This window comes from Populus trichocarpa, chromosome 15, assembly GCF_000002775.5.
Source record: "Populus trichocarpa isolate Nisqually-1 chromosome 15, P.trichocarpa_v4.1, whole genome shotgun sequence".
In the NCBI taxonomy this organism is placed as follows: Eukaryota; Viridiplantae; Streptophyta; class Magnoliopsida; order Malpighiales; family Salicaceae; genus Populus; species Populus trichocarpa.
In genome coordinates this window covers 4,115,179-4,141,879 of record NC_037299.2, presented here as the reverse complement: position 1 = coordinate 4,141,879, position 26,701 = coordinate 4,115,179, and the positions used below count along the sequence as shown (strand labels likewise).

Here is a 26,701-nt window from a genome sequence, read left to right as displayed (position 1 = left end):
TCATGAAAAAGGGAAAAAATATTTATACAGGTTGGGGTATTTGAAATTGTGCTTTAAAGTGCTTTTCAAAATAACTTTTTACTTGAAAATATATTAAATTTTTTTTTATTTTAAATATCAACAAATTAAAATAAAAAAAATATTAATTTAACATTTTTTAAAGTAAAAATATTTTTTTAAAAAAATCCTAAAAATAAAATAAATTATTTTTTTTATCAAATATAAGTAATAGGTCTAGAATGAAGTACCGGTAGGGTTATTATTATTATTACTACCACATAAGTACGATTAGGGTTCTTAGGAGGTGACAATGGTTGTCGTATCAAATATTTAGCTCGTGAGAGACGGTTACATGAAAAGAAAGAAGAAGGTACAGACACTCTCCTACTCTATCTACCCTTTGCAATTCTTTCATTGGACTGGGCATAATCCTTTTCTTTCTATAAATAGAGGCTACTGGTGGTCTATTATAGGTCATCCCCTCACTTTTCTCTCTCCCTCTCGCTCGCTCTCTCTCTCTCTCTCCTCCTCTAATCCATTATACACCTTTCCTTTTAAAGAAACTTTCTTTTTATTATTATTATCATGCTATCTTCTAATCAAATTTCTTTTTTTCATCTGCTCAGCAAGAAAAAAATAAAAAACACAAAGAAAAGAAAACCAGATTCTTTTCATAAATTAAAAAAAAAAGTTGAAAAACCAATAGAATTGGGACTTGGGGGAGAAGGAGGCACTGGTGATGTTGTTGACAGAAGATAGAGAGCACAGATGATGATATGCAATGGACTCTGCATCCCACTCCTTTGTGCTCTCTATGCTTCTGTCATCACTTTCAGCCCCGAGCCCCTCCTCCTCCTCCTCCTCCTCTATTTCTTTGCTCAATCTTCCATGATTTTGCTTTGTTTCAATCTATATGTCATTAATGTTTTCTTTAGTTTGCAAGCGCAGGGCAAGTAACATTTCAGATAACGGAAAGGGGGGGTCTTGATATTCGAAGTGATTTCTCAGCATGTATAAGGATCATATTTGTTCCCTGGCTATATATAACCAAAATAGCCAACTACCAGTGATTGATAGACCGTATAAGAGGTATTGTTCTTTTCATTTCTCTCTCTTTTTTTTTTCTTTTTTTTTTTCATGTATCATATTAGCTCTTGAAAAAGAATAAACTAATGTTTTGATTTAAATTCCCAAAGTTTAATTAATTGCAAACTTCTTAAACTGTCACACTAAAGGGATTAGCTAGCTAGTTGGGACAAGTGCACTCAGCCTCCTTTCTGTTACTACATGTTTTTTAGAATAGAACTAAAGTGATGATTCCTATCCTAAATTACGGACATATGCTCAGTAGGTACCAAGTACATGCTTTGTGAGAGAAGGGCCATCCTAATTATTGGTGTTTTAATTTTTGGTATATATTAATGGTGTGTTTTTCCGTGAAGGAGTGTGTAAAGCTGAGCAAAGGATATTAGTTCCAGGCACAAAACAGGACGAATAGGGCTGAAGTTCTCGAGGTGATCAGTTTAGTATGATGGTTTTGATCGTTATCAGTACAAAAGTACCACAAATTTCTTTTCTTGCTTTAAAGGTTGAGCCTGGATCACGAATCTGATCATACAGTTATTATAAATGATATACATATATAATTACGCTCAGATCTGTTAAATTCTATTTACCAGAGGTTCTTATCTTTAAGTATTAAATAGCCTAAAACATGATTTAATAAGCAGTCCATAATAAGATCATTTTATGTGTGATTCTTTTGGATTTGCATTTTTCTTGACAAGGGCCTATGAAGGATCATCTTCGACTTTCATGTGTGCTTGTATAATTCTATACTTTATCTACATCAATTGAATGATTCGATTCATCAAGTCTTGTGTGGATCAAGTGTACTACTAGATTCATTATATATATAGTTGACTAGTTGCAGACCTTCCACTAGATTTTTCTTCTTTTGGCAGTCAGATTTACTGATGCAAAGATGCCAATTAATCCTCTTTTTTTTTTTTTGCTAGCAAAAAACTAATGGTTCACAAGTTCTCATGTTTATGCTCTTTAGAATCCCACAAGATGATTTTAGAAGAAGAAGAAGAAGAAGAATCAAGGGGAAAGATCAGAGAGACCACTGCTTAACTCTTCACATAAGTCTATGTCGACACCAGCAGTTGTATGTCTCATGTTTGCTTGTTTCTTCCTGACGATAGGCTTCTTTTAAGATTATTGATTATAAACTGGTCGCAAAACCAAAATTGAAAAGAAAAAGAAAAAGATTTTGTTACAGCTGAGTGTCTGTATGGTTTTTTAGATTCAAAATATGGTTAAAAGGTGTGTTTATATATATAATAAGAATGGACATATATCTTATATTATAGTTCAATTTAAAGGTACATTATAATAATAATTACAGCACATATAACTAGCATCGAATCATAATTCAAGAGCATACAAAAGCTATTATAATTATAGCCCACAAATAAAATATTATTAAAATGTAAGATTATTTTGTCATTAAATAACAATGGTTAATATTTCACTCTTGGAGAGTGAGTGATGCATAGCTATATATCTATTAAATCTTATTAGGAGCAATATTAGTTAATTTGGTCATTTAAATAAATCTTTCAAGTCTTAAAACTCATAGTCTTATTTAATTTTAATGTGAAATATTCAAAATTGCACTAATCATATTGTACTCGTATTCTAATTATGTGAACCTTTTCTTGATTAAATGGTGATGTGCATTATTCAATTTTTGAGTAAAAAGAGAAGAAAAATACTCTTATGTCATGTCTTTTTTTACTTCAAGGTTTTGCATTTATCAAAATGGTTGATAAGTGGATATATTTCTTACATTATCACGATTCGACTTCTAAAAATGTTTGTAGGAAAATAAATTATGAAAAACGCATCAGCTTAAATGTAGATAGTTACACAATGGGCTTAGTCTTAGAAGATTTCCGAGAACTCCTCTGTTATTTGAACAAAAAATAATAATGTCATTAATTTGTTCTTTGCTGTAATGTAATGGTTACATTAATTCTTTGCAGTAGTTTATATCCCTATAAGAGTGAGAATACAAGTTTGATCCCTATGAAGCGTATTTATTGGGAGGGGCATCCACAAACCCCGAACGGGACTAGTCTCACCCTTTAAAAGAATGTGAGGATACCCGGATAAGAACAACAAAAAATTATTTGCAATAGTGAGTGTTAAATAATAAAAGCAAACTGAATTTTATAAGTTATAATATACTATATATTGTGTACCTTTCTATTGTTAATAAAATCATAATAATAACAATTGTTCATATTTCATTTTATTAACTGAAATATAACAATAAAGTTTGGGTTTTCACTACATATTTCATCACAATATTTTTATTTTATTTTAAAGTAAAAGTGAAATATTCAAAATGACTGTTGAACTAGTGTTACCTATCTAATTCAATTTTTCTTCCCTTACAAAGAAAGAAAGCAACTAGCATAACAACAATAACATCCATACATATGTGTCAATTAAGAATATCTTCTACAATATGATCATTACCTAAGCTTATATATTCATATTAGACATGGCTTAAAGTTATAATTTAATCAATTTTGTTCCAATTACTTTTTGCATTACTTCTCAAATTCTATTAAAAAATCATTCCGAGTACTGAGATTTTAAAATTAATTTTATGTTAACTTTATAGCACATCTTCTTAAATAAAAATCCTTTAAACCTAAAATTTACACATATTCATCATTATCTTGTGATAAAATTTAATTTTATTAGAAAATAATGAGAGCACTAGAGTTTAAACTCAAGATTGGTCTGTTATTAAAACTCTAATATTATATAAAAAAATTCAAATCTAGAATTCAAATTATTTTGTGAGACTGCAAGAATTATTTTATTATTAATTATTTAATAGATTTATTAAAAAATATAATATAATATGATTTTCAACTAAAAAGAAAAGAAAAGAAAATGAAGTGTATACTCCCTCAAATATCCCTCTTTGTTTTGCGAAGTTTCCTTTTAGGCATGTCTCATAATCTTTGTCTCTGTTCTAAATGAAGTGTATAAAAAGAAAAGAAAAAAGATTTTTCAATCTAATCTGATTATTTGATTAATTACAATTTTTAATTGAAATTAATAAATGGAATTCTGCACTTTCCAAGATATGGAAAATAAATGATATTTTGATAAATAGTTGAAAATATAAATGTGGAGAAATAAAATGAGACGGAGGAACTTTCAATATAAAATAAAAATAAAAATAAAAATAAATTATTCTTATATTTATGGAGAAAACACATTCTGCATGTATTTATATGAATATTGTCTCATAAAAAAGACAGGATGAGAATTTGACACAATATTGTCAAATTTATTATTTGTTTTTTGTCCTTAGTATTGTCATCCATGAAAAGAAAAATATAAAAAAACAACTGAAAAAAGGGCAGTCATTTTTATCTTCGCAAGGAAACAATACCAAAGGGGAAAGATTCACAGGACCCTATCCTCAGCCAATCCCAAGGCAGCCCACTACTGAGAGAGTATCTAAATTATTTTTCCACTCTAAAGCTTCATCAAATGATCCAAAGGTGGCTGCCGAGAGACGGTCAGAGGAAAGAACAAAAGATGCGCCCACCAATACCGTATCACTTTGTACTGTTGGGTCCATGTCTGTCATTACTTGGTTAGGAAACAAAGAAGTAGCATCAGCCATAGAACGTATGAGAAAATATCTTCAACCCGCAAGAACAGAGCATTTTTTTTAAGGGAAAAAAAAAAAGAGTTATATATCTAAGAGATTAATTTTTATTGCAATGGCCAAGCACGAACTGTTTGTACGCACAAGTTGCAGAATTGTTTGGCGTTCAACATGTAAATGTAAGAGAATAGAATAATCACAGAAATGTAGGAGCAGAAGGCCTTTAGGTACTTTTAGGGAGAGCATCGCATATTGGAGTGTTTAGGGGAGCTCAACTGGAGCATGGAGATTATTTCTTTCATCTGTAATATGTTGACGAAACTCTTATTTTCCTTCCAACTTCTCTGAACTCCTTGTAGATATTCGAGAGAATTCTGCGTTGGTTTGAAATATGTTCAGCTTTGAAAATTAATTTTCATAAGAGTCTGGTTGTTAGTATTAATTGTCATAATTTATTTATGGGTTATTCTCTAAATTTTTATATATATATATATATATATATATATATATATATATATTTTAAATCAAAAAAATCAAAAAAATAAAATAAAGACTAGCATTTTAGCAAAAATAAAGGTGGGAGGATTTCACTTGTATAAAAAATCAAGCTGCAATTTTGGATATAATCGGGAACTTAATTATATCTTATTTTACCAAAAACTAGAGAGACAATGCAGTTTCAATGTCAAGTTACATGATTAATAGACGGATCTGCATAAAAATTAAATATAAGGACATAATTCAATTTTAATAGGCTAGTTTGACTTAATCATGGGCCAAATTAAAGTTTAATTATTTTTAAAAATTAATTTGGGTTCAATTGAAGGATTAAATTAGGTGAAAAGACTTAATTATACTTTAAATAGGTCAAATTAATTTTATTAGGGGCTTAATTCATGAAAAATTAAGTTTGGGAGCCCAAATTAGGCTTAATTGAGAATATTAGAATTTTAGGAGATCAAATTTAATTGTTACCAAATCAATTGATTTAAATTGGAGGCAAAATTGCAAGAAAATCAAAGTTTTGGGGTCAATTACGGGCTAAATTGAAGAAATTTGCAGCCAATGACTAATTTGAAAATGGTGTTGAACTCTAGGGACCCAATTGGCTGAAATCAGGGGTGAAATTGAAGAGATTTGAAAGTTTAATGGTCAATTGAAGAGACACTGAAATCCGGGGCTGACATTGAAGTTCGGCAATGACAAAATTACATAAAATTAGAAGTTTAGAATCAATTAAGGGTGCAATAGAAAGAAATTAAAAAATGGAAGACCAAATTAAACTTTGGCCAAAACCCTAAATTAAAACCCTATAATGGCGTCGTTTTGAATAGTAAAAAAAAACTAGACGACATGTCATCTAGTGACTATTCATCTTCTTATTCAGAAAAGTTGCTCGAATGACCTCCTTCCCAAGGCATTTAATACTTCATTCCTCCATCAAATTTAACAAAATGTGCACACAAACGATGGACTAACATTTGACTACACCCTAGTGTGGTCCATTCTGGCCGATTAAGACCACAACGGCTATGACACTGTCCTAAAGTGGCCAACCCAACTAGTCCTTTCCTGCAACAAATCTAACAGCCTATGATAGCCACTTTGAACCAACAATTGAAATCTTTCTAGGTCGAATCAAGGGCCAAGATTTGACACCATTAAAGACAAAATGTCTCTCCCAACCCCTATAAATAGGGGTGGATTTCATGACTCGAGAGAGGAGAAAATCAGGTTCAAAGTCAATAAAAAATTAGCCTCCCTTTCCCCAATTTTGTTTCCACCACGATCTTCTCTCTCTTCCCCTTACCTTCATCCACCAACACTTTCACCATCAGCTTGTCCACCGCCATCTCCACCACGAGCGGCTAGCTGACCACCTCACATAAGGAGCAACCACCACAAAGTTTTCTCTCTCCTTTGTAAGTTTTTTCATCTTCTCCCTCAACAACTAACCCTAGTCGCCATTCTCTTCACCAACACCACCACCACCACCCTCTACACTCCAGACCAGTGATGCTAGTTGCACCGCCCCCTGCGCCATGTAAACTTCTTCTTCCCCCTACAAGTTTGTTCCATCTTATTCTGCATGCAGGGAATGAATTATAATTAACATGGTTGCTGGGTTGGGCCAGTGACCACGTGGGGCGTGGATTGGACCCGTTACAGCCTAGCAAGATGGCCAGGCCAGGTCCATCCCACAAAAAAAAAGGGTCTATTAGGCTGGACCCGTTTCAGCCCAGCCCGGATGGTTGGTCGCTTCCAACCCAATTTATATTTATTAATATAATAATAATATAATATTATATATATTAAAAAGAAAGTGAAAATTTCCAAAAAAAAATCCAAGGGTTATTTCAAAACATTTGTGATTTTCTTGCATGTTTGTCTAATCATTTTGCATAATATTGAGATTTATATTTACACTATAAGATATTGATCCGGTATTAAAATACCTGATTTTCTCCGAAACGTTTCTAAAAAATTTTGAAAATTCAAAAAAAAAATCTCAAAAATTTGTAAATTAATTTCCTCTTAAGAAACAAAAAAAATATTTTGTTTTCATGCATACGATTAAATCTTTAAAGTTTTCTAAGCATGTTTTCATAAAATGTTTTTGCATCTTTCTCATATTTTAAAATCCAAAAACAAAAAAAAGATATCATAATTAGTTTATTATTATCCGTTAGAATTCGATCAAAATATCAAAAACTCTTGACCAATCATTTTGTTCATTTTAAACTAGGGTTTAGATATAGACTTTAATATTTAGGGGTATAAAACTACATAATAGAGTATACCTTCAGGTATTAAATATACAAATAAATAAATGTGAAGTTAAAATTTAGCCCTTAGAACGATTAGGATTCACCCTAATAAGGTAGAGATTCCTTCACAAAGAGAGATCTACCTTGAACCTTAGACGAAACCAAATAATAGAAACTTAACATAGAAAAACAATCAAACAACAATGCAGCTTACTTTAGATAGGGTGTACTAGGAGTGATGTATTTTTTTCTTGCACAACCAGTCCCTTATCCGAACTCTTACAGGCCATAGGTTTTCTAGTAACCATAATATTACGTAGTGACTCATAAACCTTAATCATATGATTAAACCCAAAAACCTTTTATTTTCCAACACCACCTCTCAGAAGGCTCTTCAGCGCGTCATTTCGACGTCGCCTCACTAAATTAATCTTGATGAGGAATATTGTGCTGGGTTGGCAATTGATGTCCATTGCAGACATGACTCTTTACCACTATCTTATTTGGGCATGGCTTTAGGGTCAAATCCAAAGCGAATTTCTACTTGGAAACCTGTGATTTTTAAATTTCGGAGTAGACTTTCACTTTGGAAGGGTAAATTGTTGAGCATGGTTGGACGCTTATGTCTAATAAAAAGTGTTATCATGAACTCCCTTCCACTATATTTCAGCCTATATTTCTAATGCCGAAAGGAGTATGTAGGGTGCTAACATCTATTCAGAGGAGGTTTCTATGGGCTGGTATGGCTAAACAAAGGAAGATTTGTAAACTTCTGTGGCAGATTGTTACCAAGGAGAAAGTTAGAGGAAGATTAGGAATTGATTCCTTGTTGGCTGAGAAAAAGTCAATGTTGTACTAGTGATTGTGGCATATGAGTATTCCTGGAAATGACAAATAGAAAGATTTGATTTGCAAAACATATCAACTGGAGTTTCAGAATGGGATTCCAATTTTTAAAAAGTAGCGGTTATCTAGTGTGTGGCAGGGAATCATGTCCATAGTACAATCTAATCATCCAGCATTTGTGGCTCTGCAAAGCAGTTGTAGTTATGATGTTGGGGACAGAACTTCAACACAATATTTGAGTGATAAATGGATAGGGAATTCAATCCTCAAAGACTTACATCTAAGATTGTATGTGCAGTCTTTATCAACTAATGCAACAGTTGCAGCAATGGGAAAATGGTCTGAAGGTGGCTGGAGTTGGGAGAGTTGAACGAACGAAGAACTCTTAGAAGCTTTGAAATTCAACAGGTCACTTCCTTGTTAGATTTATTGAATTCCATTCAACTGTGTCAGACCAAAAAGGATGTCAAGGTATGGAATCTCACTAAAGATGGAACACTCGCTGTTAAATCTTGCCATCTTTTGCTAGATCGTATATACTGCAGTGGAGTCAAACCTTTTCAGTGCAATGTTTGGATCAAGATTGTTCCTCCTAAGATTCAGTGTTTCATATGGTTAGCAGTGCAAGAAGGAATTTGTACAGGTTCTTTTCTATTAAAACACCAAGTGTTGACAGCAGCTCAAGCACTTTGTCCATTATGTAGTTCTGCAATTGAAAAAATAGATCATATGTTGATTCATTGTTCCTTTGTCTTGCGTTTATGGTGCAAAATAAAGTATTTTGCATAAAGTATTTTCACTAACAGGAAATTGACAAATACAAACAGAAATACATGCATAATTTTTCCATCAAAATATTACGGTGACATTTACTGACCGAGTTTTCCATCACTAAATTCATCAGTAAACACCGACAAGAATATTCACATGGTATATATCGAGGGAATCACAATAGAAAAAGAAGGAATAAAAAAAGACAAACAATACAATGACATGTAAGTTTTACAAACGACGATACTGATGGAATTAACCCGACGGTAAAATTCGTCCGAGTAAATACCGATGAAATTTTTCTGTTGTTATATACTGGTGACATTATGAAGGGTATTAAAATGAGATTCAATAAGGCAAATCATACGGTAACTTGACATTTCTACCGACAGGATTGCCGACGACATTACCATCAAAATAATTTTGTCGATCAATCTGTCGGTAATATTTAATTTATGACCTAGTGCTCGACCCTCCCCTCCCCCCTAATCTGAACACAATTCAACCTCCCACAATAAATTCAGCCACCACAACACTTGATTTGTCAACATTTGTGTTCTAATTCAAATTTTATTGAGGATTCTCCACCTTAAGTAAGCAAATCTACCTTATTTTCTTTATTTGAACATAATTTTAAAATGTTAATTTTTTTGCATATTTTTATAGTATATGAATTTTGTTTCGGTGTTTACTTGTTTTATAGTTTTTCCTCAAACAAATTTATTATATGGATTTATGATTTGTACATGTTAGGGTTTGTTTTAAATTTTGTAAAATTATATTTGTTTGTAAATTGATTAAACTTATGTAGAATTTTTTACTGAGGTGTTTTGTGATGAAATAAATAATAACTTATTTAACGGGTCCGTTTTATATTTTATCAATTTTATTGCTGAGTTGTAATTTTTGGTAAATGTGTATAAATTTGAATTCATGTGGATAATTGATAATGAATTAAGAGAACTATTAAAATAGATTGAATAAACTTGAGCTAAACTAATATTTTTGCAAATTTATATAGTTAACATAGTTAATTAATATATATTGTCATCATTATTTTATATAGGTTTGATATAAGTAATGGATGATCATTAATGAATATATCGAAATTCACCCCAAGGGTTGTGGTGATGGATTATTGTAATGTGGTTTAGGGTTTTATTAATTATGCAATATTTAATCCAAGAAATATTAGTAGAGGCAGTATTAGATGTTCATGTAAGAGGTGTAAAAATAAAAAATTTCTTGATCCAAATGTTGTAACGATGCATCTTCTACAAAAAGGGTTAATAGAGAAATATTTGTGTTAGTATGTGTCATAACCCAATTCTGGGTTATTCCCCAAAAATTCACTTTTTTTCAAAATAAAAATCAAAAAAATAAAATAAAAGGCTGGTAACGTGGAGAAAGCAGGCCGGGAAATCAAGCTGCAATTTTTGAAGGAAATTCAAGGCCTAATTGTACCCCATTATGCCCAAAAATGTAGACAAAATGCAAATTCAAGGTTAAATTAAATGATTATTGGACGAATTTGCATAAAAATTAAGTCCAATGACATAATTAAATTTTTAATAGGTCAATTTGATTTAATCATGGGCCAAATTAAATTTTAATTATGTTTAAGAATTAATTTGGGTCCAATTGAAGGATTTAATTAAGTGCAAGGACTTAATTATACTTTAAATAGGTCAAATTAATTTTATTTGAGGCTTAGTTGGTGAAAACTTAAGTTTGGGAGCCTAATTTGGGCTTAATTGAGAAGATTGGAATTTTAAGTGACCAAATTTAATTTGATTGAAATCAGGGGCCAAATTGCAAGAAAATTGAAGTTTTGAGGTCAATTAGGGTCTGGATTGAAGAAATTTGCAGCCAAGGACCAATCTGCAAAAGGCGCCACAATTGAGGGGCTTAATTGACAAAACCTAGGGTGAAATTGAAAGTTTGATGGTCAATTAGGGGTTAAATTGACAAAATCCGAGATCAAGGACCATATTGCAAAAGGCGCATAACTTCGGGGTTCCAATTGAAGGTCATAAGGGGCTTAATTGCAAACGTTTAGGGTCAATTAGGGGTTCAATTGAAAGCAATTGAAAGTGGAAGGACTGAAATGAGCGTTGGCCAAAACAGAATCCTGAACACTATTCATTATCTTCTTCTTTTTTCCCGGAAAAACTGGTTCAGTCACCTCCTTTGCAGGTGCATTTAATGCACCTAACGTCCACCAAAGTTTCCGAAACGTGCACGAAACTGATCACCAGACATCCCTCTACGTCGGGGTATGGTCTTCACCGGCTCACTGGCAAATAAACGGACGTGGTACCACCCCAAAGAGGCCAACTCAGGCAGCCTGCAGCCGCAGATTTGACAATTTGACAGTGCACCATGCCTACTTTGAGCCAACGGTTGGGATCCTTCCCATATGAATCAAGGGCTGAAATTTTTCTCCATTGTTGAAAAGATTTACCTCTTCCACCTCCTATAAATAGAGGTGGATTTGATGGCCTGAGAGAGGAGAAAATCGGGGCCAAAGTCAGCCAAAAAACCAGCCATTTTCCCTTGTTTCTGCAATTTTCTCCTTTTCCTCTCCCTCTCTCTGCACCGTGGCCTTCAGCCACCAACCCCCTCTTCACCGGTCTTCCCACCATCAACTACACCACAGGAAGCCAACACGACCACCAACCGACCACCAAGAGCCACCTTCGGTTTCTCTCTCCTCTCTGCAGACCCTCCCGCGCGTTTTTTTTCTTCTTTTGCTTCCTCTGCCGCCTGCCACCATCTCTGTCACAGCCTCAGCCACCGTTTCTACCACCAACCGTCACCAAGAAGCCACTGTGACTCTCTCCCCCTTCTCCTTCCAGCGTCTCTCTCTCCTCTGCAAACTTCTTCTTCCTGCGCAGTAGCAACTCCGGCGGCCAAGCTCTCCATCAACGCCGCCACCAGCCTCTCCACCAGCACGATCACAGGCCCTCACCGCCTCAGGTGGTTCTCCATCCCTGCCTTGCATCAACCGCCCCTGTTGCTCACTGCTGCTGTCGCTGCATGCAGAATTCATTCTGCATGCAGCGACCAAAATAATTAACTTAGCTTTGGGCCGGGCCAGTTATGACCCAGCCCAAGTGGCTGGGTCTGGCCCGGCCCCCATTAAAAAAATTCAAAAAATTTCAAAAATCATCTTAAAAAAAATGTGATTTTCTCAAATATTTTTCTACCAATTTTGCATAATATCGGGTTGTATATTTACATTGTAAAATACAACTCCGGTATTAAAATACCCGGGTTTCTCCGAAATATTTCAAAAAAAATAATAAAATTTCAAAACATTTTCAGAAAGAAAAAATATTTTATTGCATACGGCCAAATCCTAAATTTTTTTAAAGCATATCTTCATAAAAACAAAAATTGCATCTTTTTCATGTTTAAAAAAAAATAAAAAATGGATATCGTAACCAGTTTATGATTATCCATTAGGATTTGACCAACATGTCAAAAATCTTTTTCCAATTTTTTTTCTTAGGATCCAAATGTAGACTTTAATATTTGTGAGGTGTAAAATTACACGATAAAATACACCCTCAAGTATTAAAGATATAAGGTGTAAAAATACGATGCTAAAATTCAGACTTTAGAATGATTATGATTTAACCTGATAAGGTAGAGACTCTCTCATGAAGAGAGATCTGCCTTGAGCCTTAGAAAAGACCAACGAATAGAAACCTGACTTAGAAAAGACAATCAAATAACAATGTAACTTACCTTAGGTAGGGTGCACTGGGGGTGATGCGTCTTCCCCTTGCACAACCAGTCCCTTACCTAGACTCTCGTAGACCATAGGTTCCTAGTGACCATAATACTAGGTGGCGACTCCTAAAAATTAATCATAATTTTATGATTAAATCCAAAAACCCTTCCCAACACAACACCCCTCATCAGGAGGCACGACAGAGAGCCTCCGCCGTCGCCAGACGACGTCGCGCCCCCCACTACAGAATGCATACGGAGAACCATATGTTCCTCACAATACCATGGTAGAAAGTATGGTTGGGTCAACTTTCAGTGCTAGCAACGTGCATGAAGTTGTAGATGACAATAGCAATCCTTATAGGAATATGGTTATGGATGCAATGAGAATGAATTAGGGTTACGTCGGTCAATGTCCAATCATACATGAAGAAACTAATGTAGACGCTGCTAGATTTTTTGATCTTTTAAAAGACCCTGATGAACCATTATGGGATGGTTGAACAAATCATAATAAATCATCGGTCGTTGCATAAGTGTTCACCATCAAATCAAATCATGGGTTGAGTAAGGTTGGTTATACCGAATTATCGAATGAACAAGCATTTTACCTACTAAGTCCCATGATGAAACCCTTTGGTCTAGAATATTAGAAAATTGACATGTGTCCAAACTTCTGCATGTTGTGCAACCTTGAAAACATAGAGTTGACAGAGTGCAAAACATATGAGAATTCTTGTTATAAACCCAAAATTAGTAAGGGAATGACTCTTGTCACATATAGAAAACTTAGATCCTTCCCCATCACACCTAGACTATAGAGGTTATTCATGTCACTAAAGACTGCTGAGCACATGACGTGGCACCAGTCATATGGTGAGGTGGATGGAGTGATGGTTCACCCTTCTAATGGTAAAGCCTTGAAACACTTTAACAATGTGCATCCTCAGTTTTCAGTGGAATCAAGGAACGTGTGTCTTGGGTTATGTACAGACGGATTTAATCCATTCGGGTCATTTGCTTCTCCTTATTTTTGTTGGCTAATTATACTCATGGTTTACAACTTAACACCGAGAATATGTATAAGGCTGAAGTTCATATTTTTATCTATGGTCATACCCGGTCCTAATAGTCCAGGTCAGAATATAGAAGTTTGTCTTCGACCGTTGATTGATGAGTTGACATAGTTGTGGTCATGGCTTTGACTTATGATGTATCGAGGAAAAACAAATTTAGATGAAGGCAGTTTTGATATGAACTATCAATGATTTTCTAGCATATTGAATGGTTTCTGGTTATACCACGCATGGAAAACTAGCATGTCCATATTATATGGAAAATAACATGGCATTCATGCTAACAAATGATGGTAAAAAATCTTTTTTTTACTGCCACCAGTGGTTCTTGCCAGCAGATCACAAGTACAAAAAGGACTTCTTTGTTGGCATAGTTGAAAGGGATGTTACACCGCTATTTTTTTGGGTGAAGAATTGTACGACAAGGTGTCAGAATATGGTGACATTGTGTTTGGTTTTCAATCTGATAAGCAGAAGTTTTCTAGTTTTGGTTTGATCCATAATTGAGTAAAGTGAAGTATTTTCTAGGAGCTTCCTTATTGGAAGACCAATCTCCTTCGCCATAACATTGATGTCATACACATAGAAAAAAAACATTTTCAACAAGATTATGGATGTGAAGGGGAAAACAAAGGACAACATAAAGGCTGGAATGGACATAGCTTTGTTTTGTCACTGTAAAAATATGGAGTTGGTTTATGTTGGGTTATGGGTCGCAAAGCCTAAAGCCAACTTTGTTTTAGACAATAATGCATAATTACTTATCTACCAATGGCTTAAGAGTTTGTATTTTCATAATGGACATATCTCGAACATATTAAGGTTGGTTAATTTGGATGATTGTAGATTGTATGGAATAAAGTGTTATAACTGCCACACATGTTTATGCAAACACTCATTTCATTAGCTTATCAAGATTTATTGCCAAAAGGGATATGAGATGCTCTCACGGAGATCAATCATTTCTTTAGAGATAAATGCTTCAACAAGTTCCAGACACGACACATGGAGAGGCTTGAAATGAATATTATTATCCAGACAATATACATACTTGAGATGATATTCCCTCCATTGTATTTTGACTCGATGAAGCATCTACCCATACATTTACCATTTGAGGTAAAAGTTGGAGGCCTAATCCAATATAGATGGATGTATCCATTCGAGAGGTTAGAGATTAGACATATAATTTAATAATATTTTTTCTATAATCCAAAACATTCATTTAATTTCATGTAGGTACTTGTTCAACCTTAAAAGGAAAGTTAAAAACAAGGCTCATGTTGAGGCTTTAATATGTGAGGCCTATATTGTTAAAGAGATCTCAATATTTATCTCGTACTATTTCAAGCCTCAAATGAGAACAAGAATCAATCAGGTTCCAAAGCAAAATGATGGTGGTGAAGTACCTTTGAGTGGAACTTGTCAATATTCTCCCATCCTGAAAGATATTTGTCTGAAATAGAATTTAGACAGGCACATAATTATGTGCTATTTAATTGTTATAAACTGAGACCTTTTATTCAGTAAGTATACTACTTAAACCCTATTATTAATAAACAATTTATCTCTTATAATATCATAAACTGATACATTATTGAATACCTCATAGGCAACATCATTAATATTTATGTCCTAAAACTCATAGCTGACTGAATCCCAAATCTTTTGATTACAAGAGAAATAATTTTTCACGTGGTTCAGAACATATGTAAGTACTGTTTCATTATATTATCTATCGAGATACTTAATTTTATTGCACATTTCTCGTTAAATATTCATGGTTGAACTTCTTCATGTACTAGGTTAATAAATTGGAAGGGAATGCTAATGTTATTTTGTTTTAACCGAGTCTGGATCCTGAAAGAAAGGTGAAGTGCTACAACGAGTATTTCATCAATTAATACATGTTTCGTACATAAGAATATGAGCTTGGTAGAAAGATATATAACAATGGGGTTTGTGTTAAGGGATCGACTTCTAATGAATTTGAAGTTGACTATTATAAAAAATTAAAAGAGGTAATTAAATTGCAGTATCATAACGAACATAATAGAGTATTTTTATTTAAATGCTATTGGTATGACACCACTAACAAAGGAATTAGAGTAGATACCCATCATGATTTGGTCGAAATTAATTCAAAGGCTAGACTCCACAATGTCGATGATGTCTTTGTTTTCACTAAGCAATGCAAGCAAGTTTAGAAATGATCGTTCAAGAGTTGGTTGATTATCTGTATTAAAAACCAAACCCAGGGGTCGTGTCGAGGTTGTTCAGGATGGGAACGATGAATCAAATATCGGAGATGATGTCTTTCAACTTGGTGAGTTAGTTGATCCATATCGAGTTGCTCTGTCAATTGACTTAGAAGAAAAATCAAATTTTAACGTCACCGGGAATATTTTTATTGATGTTGACGCTAAGGAGTTGAATGTTGTTTTTAGCTCCAATGGACTTACACAAGTCAATGAAGATGATTATAAGGATGAAATCGTCATGGAAGATTGCGATGGAAATGACGACGAGTTAATTGATGAAAAAAAAGACAATTCTGATTAATTTGCAAAACACAAAAGTGTAATGCCATAAACTATAATGTAATATTTATGGACGAAATTCACTTAAATGTAATGACAATGATATTAATTTATTTTTGAATTACAAGAAAATATTTATTTTATTATTATGATGTAAACTGGTGTTATTGTGTTGTATATTGATTAGTATTTAAAAGTGCATTCCCATTAAGGCTTTATATCATTATATTACACTAAAGTATCATTAAATTCCCTAACTAAAGCATGTTTTATAATAACAAGTCTGATAATATAATATATCTTTAATTTATGCTAAATGCTTGTTTTGAATGCAGGTATATCTCACAATTCAAAGGATTGATTGATGTGATTAACTATTGAAATTGAGAAGACAAAGAAAGGGCTAAGAGAAGAGATGCTGGTTCAAACTGGAACACCATTTGGTTATTAGATCATAACTGGAGTTGTAGACCTTGGATTTAGGTCTGCTTTATATTTATGGAAAGCTAAGACATTGACCTAAAACTTTCATGGGAGTCCAAGACTCAATTCTATCGTTTTCAAGTTCAAATCTTAGTAACAACGGAGAAGTCGGAATCTGTCTTGCAGCTCAGACACTACTCAATGTTTAGCTCATATCTTGAGTTCTAGAAGTCCGAATGAGCTCTGGTTTTTTTTGTTGGAAAGCTGAGACAATTGCCCACAACTTTCATGATTCAATGGGCTCTAATTCTGATGTTAGAAATGACGTTTTGGTCAGCCAACAATATCAATAATCAGCCAACAATATCAATAACCAGCAGCCAATAATGTCAAAAACCAGCCACCAACTATTTTCTTAGTCAACCAATCAATAATTTTGAATTTTAGCCTATAAAAGGAGGCATTTGCCATGAATTTAATCATCTTATTTTTCAGATCAAAGATCATCTTCTTGCTTTCTCTCTTTGTAATGTTCAAGTTTTCTTTCATGCTATATTAATCTCTTGTTTATGTTTTTTCATTTCCTTTCCTATACTTAGTTATCTTATATCATGTTTATGTTCTTATATTGTTTATTTATGTTTTTCTTCTTCATTATATTTAGCTAAGTTAATTATGTTAAGGTGAAAAGGTAACACTAGTGGTGTTAGAATAGGTATAATATAAACTCAACATGGATTTTAATGTTTATATCCAAGAAAGATTGTTATTAACATGTTTTATCTTTTTATCTTGCTAATTCTTAATACCTTGCTTGTTAAATGGTTAGTATAAATTTGTGTTGTATAACACTTGGTACATCAAATGCTTGATCCTTCATAGTCTTCGACCGACATCGTTATTATGATAGGAACTTGATTTGTTGTTAACAAAAACTAGCAACATGAATGCCTGATGATATTTATAAGTATGGTGTTTCTTAGATAAGATGATTAATATGATCATGTTAATAATTTATAATGAGCTAATAACGATAAATCATCCAATTGGAACCTCCTTTGTGTGTGGTTTCCAGTTGAGTAATAAAAAGAGTTTATATTATATTTATTTGAAATACCATTAGTAAATCTTCTAACCTTGGCATATGTTTTATCATTGTTTAATCCTTACATCAATACTACATCTCAAAGTTCTCTTCAACATCGATATCATTTTCATCACATCATCATCACCATTATTATTATTATTATTATTATTATTATTATTATTATTATTTATAATTTATATAGTTTACCTCCCTGTGGTTCGACCCCGGTCTTGCCGGGTTATTTATTACTTCGACACTCCTGCACTTGGGATAAGACATCAACTCTTTGATCGTGTCATACATGCAACTATCAATTTAAGTATTTGCAGGATGAAAGGATAGGGAATACAAATATAATTTGGTATCAAACACTGTTTCACACTAATGAAAATACCGACGATTTGTTCATTACACACAGGTATACCGATAGGCTATGTCTATCAGTATATTCTAGTAACAATGGGAACTGTTCCCCTTCTCCCTAACACTGTTCATGGTGTTCATTACACATGAGTATACTGAAGGGTTGTGTCTGTCAATATATTCCAGTGGCGATAGGAATTGTTCCTCTTCTTCCTGACACTGTTCATGGTGTTCATTACACCCCGGTGTATTAACGGGTTGTGTCCGTCGGTATATTTCAGTGGCGATGGGAACTATTTCCCTTCTCTTATGTACTGTTCATGGTGCTCATTACACACCGATGGAATCATCGATAGAATGAGATTTCCAACGCGTTGACAATTAATGCTCTTACTAACTAAGTTACTTATTTTTACAGGTTTCCCAACGCCAACGAAATCACCGATGAAATGGGAATTTCAATGCAGTGGTAATTAATGCATTTCTGACTATTAATTGTTTACTTATTTAACCGATAGAATAACAAAAAAAATTAAAAAAAAACTGGAGGGTTTTTGAAATTTTTAGTGTGAATTGAAAATTTTAATTTTACTTAATAGACGGAATCATTGATAGAATATTTAAAAATAATAATATTTAATTTTTCATCTGGAATTCCGTCCGTAAAACCTAATATAAAAGCTCTTTGGGCACATCAGACAGTGCTTCATTTTGTTCTCTCTTCTCCTCTCGAACCCAAATTGTTCTTCTCTTTTCTCTTCTCTTCTCCTCTGTCTCTCAATCCTTATAGAAATCAAGCTTTCTTTCTCTCAACACAATTAACCTGATATGTTGTCTTTTTTATTTTTCTTTTTTTTGGGTTTTTTTAACAATGTTTTTTCATATTTTTTGTTTCTTTTGTATCACACCTAATTCAACTCTGAAATTAAGCATGCCATTAAGATCAAAATTTTTAATTCCTTATCCATTATTTTTTGTTGTATTATTTTTTGTTTGTCTTTGTTTTTGTATAATTATTTGTTCTTAATAATTTTATGAATTAACAGTTATGTTGAATTTTAGTTGTTATTGAAATAAGTTTTGCATTATTTTGTTGAATTTTAGTTATTTTTTTTCAAATTTGTTGTTCAATTTCAATTATATATATATATGATTAATTTTAATTATTATTTTGTATTTATTCCATTTAGAATATTGTTTTGTGAATTTAGGATCACAAGTATGACCATTGAGAAATAATTGTATTGAATAGAAGTTGTTATTGAAATACCTTTTTCATTATTTTGTTGATTTTAGTTATTTTCTTTGTTTAATTTTGTTAATTTTTAATTAAATGGGTAGGATTAATTTTAATTATTATATTGTATTTATGCCATTTCAAAATAAATTCATGTAAATTTAGGATTAAAAATATTACCACATAGAAAATGAGAATTTTCTACGAAATTGAATTATTCAAAATTGTTGGTAGAAATTGAATAAAATCAACTGGTTTGCCACATATATGTTGTCTATTTACAGGGTTAGAAGTTTTGGGTAGCTTCCCGTATAAGGGAAATGCTGCTAATTTGTTTTTTAAAAAAACTAGAAATTGTTTATTTATTTTTTTTTGTAAATTTATGTAGATGCTCAAGGGAAAGTCTATTGCACGTCATTAGGACATGATTGATGCTAGTTCTTCTAGTTGTTATAATGACAACCACAAGTCATTAAGTGCCGACCAAGAAGAGGCACCTGAGGTATAGACATCGACTCACAACGCAACTTTGTTGAGTGCGATACCGTAATGTCGAGGGATGGTCCCTTCACAACGGGATCCATTTACCCAAAAATACGAGGCCTACTAGAAGGATGACATTTCAATGTAAGTTTTTTTTGCTTTCACAGCGACATGTTTAATAATTTTTTAAAAAATAATGTTTCATTAAATTTATCCAATTTCAGGTTTATAAACATTAAGTCTGCGAGAACAATAACATCAACATTTAAATCATCGATGAAAATTCTATTGTTTCAATGGAGTCAGGTTTCCAAACATCCTGAATGAAAACCGCAAGTCGATGCATGGTTTTTAAGGTTTAAGGTTAGTACTAACTTAAATTTTTTTTATCATGTTAATTCAAATACTTTATTGAAATTATTGAGAATCACACTGCAACTAGATAACATCAAAATCAAGATAATTGTTTTTATTCCAAATATTAAAATTTATTTGTTATTTACTTATAGATAATTCATTTGTACCATATAGGTTGCGTGATTTTTTGTACGAGGCACAAAAGAAATTCAAATAATATGCGAAAGAAAGTGTTCCACCAAGCTGGAATGATATGGCAGTTTGGAAGGATTTCAGGCCGCCATGCATCTTAAAGACTATATGGGCGGAATACATTTAGCATGTGACGTCCACATATTTCACGCGACAGTCACAGTTTGGTGCAGGGAACAAGAGCCAAGTCAATGGAGTTTTTAATTTGTTGTTTTTATAAATATACTTAACTGACAATATTTTTATCCTACAGCCTACGGTTCTTGGATGTGAGCCAAGTCAATGGAGTTTTTTTTTTAAACGCGCGTGCGAAGTGATTACCGCCAAAAAGGGATGCAACAATTCATGGATAGCCGAGCTCAACACTTTGTGGTATGTTGGTTTTCAACTATTTTTTTGGTAAGTTATTATTTACTTGAATTTGATGAATTTATTATAACAGCCGGTTGGATATTGTGGTTGGAAGATACGAGGATGATCCTTCAACCCACCCGGATATCGATTTGGATTTGTGGTTAGAGGCAGGATCGTCTAGTGAACCCAATAAGAATTGGGTGTATGGACTCTCTAACACTATGATCGAGAACTTCCGAACAACCCGTAGTGTTTCGATTGTATAATGCTCGCAATTGGTCCTGAGTACTCAATCACCGGAGTTCGTGGCCTTGTTAGATCAAAGAGTACAAGAACGTACAGTCCATCTCAATGAAAAATAGGAACGACTCTCTTCGGATTATGAAGAACTCCATCGAGTGGTAATAAAGATGAGATCATGGATGGGGGGTACATGTGCACCCACTATTTGGCCCCACAATCCTGGTGATGACCAGCCTCCTCCAGCGCTGCCTCTATTTTAGTTTCATTGTATCTGAATGTACAAATGTTTAAATTTGTAATAAATATTTGATTTTATTTATTTTAATTATTTTTCTACTTTTGTTTAATATATTTTTTTAAAAGCACATTTTAAATAATTATTGATGGTATTACAAATGAAATAAGTCTGTCGGTATATTCCAAAGAGTTGGAAAATAATTATAGAAAATGTCATTTCTACTATTAATGATGAAATATGCTCGTTGGTATATTTCAGAGAGTTGGAAAAAAATTACTGCAAATATCACTACAACTGTTAATTCACTAATGGAATTACCGATGACATTCTATCGGTGATATGTAATTTTACTGATGAAATTACATACGGTTCTCCTATCGGTGATATGCTAAATTGTACCGAGGGAATTGCCAACGAAATAAAATGGGTAATTTTTTTTTTTTGCGCACATGTTTGGTTTGTAAAGCCATCGGTAAATTTATTAATGAGGGACTCACTGACAGACCAGAAATTACTGACATGCATTTTTCCAAATGACGTTCCATCCGTGACCCCGTCAGTAAAATAATCACAAACAAATTGTTAGTATAAATACTAATATAAATTTTCATCGGTAAAACTGTTAAATCTGGTAGTGTTTCATAAAAAAAGCCATCAGCTTTAATTTCTCAAATGCGAGATTTTTATTTTGAGAGTATTTCCCTACAAAATAACATTATTATATATGAGGAGAATATTTTCATTGATGTTTACTAACGGATATAGCAAGGAATTATTATGTTAGTAAAGTTCACCATAATCTACCGACAAAATAATTTTGTTGATTTTTCCCTTTATATTTTCTAATTTTCTGGTAGTGTTCTAAACTAGTTAAGAATTAATTAGTAAAAGGTCTTCCATATATTGCATTTAATAAAGAAAAGCTATGTGATGCTTGCCAAATGGAAAAACAAGTGAAAACTTCATTTAAAAGCAAGAATTACATCTCAACCGAAAGACTATTAGAATTGCTACATATTGATCTATTAAGACCAACTAGAACTAGAAGCTTAAATAGTAATATATATGTGTTTGTGATTGTTGATTATTTTACAAGGTATGAGTTTTGTTTTTAAATCAAAAGATTAAACTATTTATGAATTTATAAAATTTTTAAAGAAGGTTGAAAATGAAAAAAGGCTTTTTTATCATAAACATAAGAAGTGACCATAATGGTGAATTTATAAGTGACTTGTTTGTCTCTTTGTGAAGAAAAAAGATACCACCATAACTTTTCAACACCTCGAAATCCCCAACAAAATAGAGTTGTGAAAAGGAAAAACCTATCTCTTCAAGAAATGGCAAGAACAATATTAAATGAATTTGATACGCCACAATATTTTTAGGCAGAAGCTGTAAATATCTCTTGCTATGTTTTAAATCGTATTATCTTAAGACCAAATTTGAAAACGACTCCTTATGAGCTTTGAAGAGGGAGGAAACCCAACATCTTGTATTTCAAAATTTTTGGTTCAAAGTGTTTTATTCTTAACACCAAAGACAAAATAGATTCAAAATTCGATGTTGGAATTTTTATTTTTCCTCCTTAAGCAAACTATATAGAGTTTATAATAATAATAAAACAATTTTGTCTTGATGAATCCATGCATATCGCCTCTAAGGAAGCTCAAAATGATAAAATTGTTGAGATTCTATATGATATTAATGAAAATATTCAATATTTAAGTCTTAATGACAAGACCATTATGGAGGACAACAATGAAGGAATGGACAAAGACCAATCAAGCACAAGCACTCAACAAGAGATGGTAAGTAACTCTTTTAAGCCACCAAAAAAGCTAAGGTATCTAAGCTCTCGCCCTCCTTGTTAATCATTGGCAATCCTTTTGAAGTCACTAAAACTAGAGCATCTCTTAGAAATATAAATGGTCATTTTACATTTGTTTCGCATATAAAGCCTAAATCATTTCTTGAAGCCAAAAAATATAATAATTGGATTTTAGCCATGCAAGATGAGCTAAACCAATTCGAAAGAAAGAATGTGTGGAAACTAGTCCCTAGACTTAGCAACCAATCCATAATAGGAACAAAATGGGTTCTTAGAAAAACAAAGTTGATAAACATAGGGCTATTGTTAGAAACAAAGTTAGACTAGTTACCAAATGTTATAATAAAGAAAGGTATTGATTATGAAAACACATTTGCATTGATAGCTAGACTAGAATAAATAAGAATGTTTTTAACCTATTATTATATGCCAACTTTACACTTTTCCAAATGGATGTTAAAAGTTCATTTTTAATTGGTTTTATCATGAAAGAAGTGTATGTTGAGCAACCTTAAGGATTTGAAAATTCTCATTTTCCCAACCATGTTTTTAAACTAAAACAGACCTTGTATGGTTTAAAACAAGCACCTAGAGCTTGGTATGATAGACTCAAGATCTTTTTTTATTGAAAATAATTTAACATTGGTAAAATTGACACCACTTTATTTACGAAGAGAAAGGGTAAATATACATTAATTGTAAAAAAAAAATATTGATGATATTATATATGGTGCCAATAATAAATCTCTTTATAAGGATTTCATAAAGTGCATGCAAGAGGAATTTGAAATGAGCATGATAGAAAAATTGAGTTTTTTCCTTGGATTGTAAATCAAACAAACAAGGGATGGTATATTCATTAACCAAGGCAAGTACATCAAGGATGTTTTAAAAATATTTAGGATGGAACATGTCAAGGAAGCCAATACACCCATGAGCACATCAATTAAACTTGATATGGATGAAAATGGTAAGAACATAAACATCACTAAATATTGAGATATGATTGACTCATTCTTGTACTTAATTGTAAGTAGACCTGATATTATGTTTTGTGTTTGTGTATGTGCATGTACATGTTTTCAAGCATATCCTAAAGAATTTCATGTAACTACTGTAAAACACATTTTTCATTACTTGTATGGTATAATTGATTTAGGGTTGTAGTATCCCAAAGCAAGCGAGTTGACTTTAATTAGCAATTTAGATGCAGATTTTATCGAGTCTAAAGTTGAGAGAAAAGTACTTATGGAACTTGTTATTTTTTAGAATCATCATTAACATTTTGGGCTAGTAAGTAATAGAACTCAATAGCCCTATCAACAACTAAACCAAAATATTTAGCAACGAGTAGTTTTTGTGCTCAAATCTTATACATGAAACAAACCTTAGAAGACTTTGGACTTGCATTTAATCATGTACCCTTTAAGTGTGATAACACTAGTACAATACATCTATCTAATAATCCTATACAACACTCACGTACAAAACACATATAAGTCAAACATCACTTCATAAAAGATCACATGACTAAAAGAGTTATTGTACTTATGTTTGTGGGTAGAGAACACCATGTAACAAATATATTCACAAACCCTTTAAATAAATATTCTTTTTTCAAAATAAAGAGAAATTTAGACTTTATTCAAGCTAAAGATATTTGAGATATTATTTTTATGTGTATACATTATTAGAAATAAGTTAGACATGTTTAAGTGATAAGATGTATACTATCTTAGCCATACTTTTAAAACTCAGCTAGGCCCAGTAGGTCGACCTAGGACCCAGCTGACCCAGGGTTAGAACCGGGCCGGGTTTAAGAAAAAATAAAGGAAGTCAAAAATTCAGGTGACCCGGCGAGTTGACCCGATAAGACTCGGTCAAAAACCTTGTTGCAACCCGTTGACTATTTATTTTTTTAACCAAAACAACGTCGTTTTGATTTATTTAAAAAATTAGGATTGACCCATGTGACCAGATCAAAACCCGATGACCTGGGAAAAACCCGTGACTCGAGCCTTGGGCCGGGTTTTCCACCGAGTCAGGTTTAAAAACTCTGCTTTTAGCATGAAATATTTGTTCTACTATAAAATTCACTAAAAGCACAAGTCTAAGATGACCGATTGACCAGTTTGTTATAGCCAGTTCACTCGACTGATAGGTTGAGCTAGAAAAACAGAGCATGGCTATTATCAATTTTTTAAGATCTTGAGTTTTAAGTTGGGTTTGGTTTTTAGTCTATAAGTTGGAAAAAAAAGATAATTTTGACTAATTAAACATATGTGAAAGAGAAAATTCAGAAGAAAAAAAAACATGAACCTTGTGTGAATCGGTCAACCGATTAAGCCAAAACATTAACAGTGTTGCTATTATAAAAAATTGGAAATTTTCAACTCTCGATTCCTTTGCTTTTTGGATATAATTTTTACATGAAATGGTTCTATTTTAAGTGCAAAGAAAGGATCTAAAGAGAATTTTTGGAATTCTTGTTTTGGGTTTCAGCTGGTCGACCAGTTGAACTTAAACTAAAGCAACTAGTCAAACAGTTACTCGTTAGTTATATATACTTGTCATTTTCCAATGTTATTAGAAAACCCCTAAATTTAAGAAACTGAAACCCTAACCTACTACTCTCAAAATTTCATTAAATCCTACTAAATCAAACACCTTTTAGATTGTTTCTCAAAGATTAAAGTCAAATGGCACTAAGGAAATGCCAAAGAGAAGTCGAATCGTTTAGCAAAAGGGCAAATGATCCAACTTCATACCAATGTGATAATATCCAATGATTCTAGAACTCATTTACAAATAGGTCAATTACTATAAAAAGAGGTTTAAGAGATGATTTATGTGTTTTTGGTATATATTAGATATTGTTTTTTTTATCAAAATATAAGTATATTTAAAAGATCAAAATAAAACAAGCTGGGGGACCCACAGGTTCATATACAGAGATATATAAAAGGGAATAGGCTCCCTGACAGAATAATTACATCAAGCTCATCTAAAAAGGAGCTACAAACCAAAGAAAGAGGCATGCATTGGTTATATGGGGAACCTAATCAAAGAAGAGGTGCTCAACCTAACCAAACAAAATAACCAAAAAGGCAGAATAGAGTAACAGTACTACCCATCAGCCAATCATGACTACTTTAGACAACAACCCGCATCCTTCACCATACACAAGAAGAGAACCACAATAAAAACATAGTATATAACCTTGCCAGTATAGGCCAGCAACAACCAAAGAATGGAGCACGGTACTGCGCAGGAGCAACAACTGCCATCATCCATCAGCATACTTAGTGTGGTAGAGAGAAACGTAGAATCCAAGGCACTATTAACATCATGCATCAAGTCGGGGCAGCAAGCAAACCAGATGTTAACCAACCTGGAGATCAAGGTGGTTTTGATCATAAAAGTGAAAGATAGTATAAAACATGACTTAAAAC

At 32.7% G+C, this 26,701-nt stretch overlaps 1 long non-coding RNA gene across 1 annotated transcript; it reads left to right on the top strand.

The window, feature by feature from the left end:
- Nucleotides 1-429: 429 nt before the first annotated feature.
- On the top strand, nucleotides 430-2,283 carry LOC112324329 (uncharacterized). The gene is made up of 2 exons (XR_002978131.2): nucleotides 430-1,089; nucleotides 1,352-2,283. It is a non-coding gene; the product is annotated as an uncharacterized LOC112324329 (long non-coding RNA).
- The last annotated feature ends 24,418 nt before the right edge of the window (nucleotides 2,284-26,701 follow it).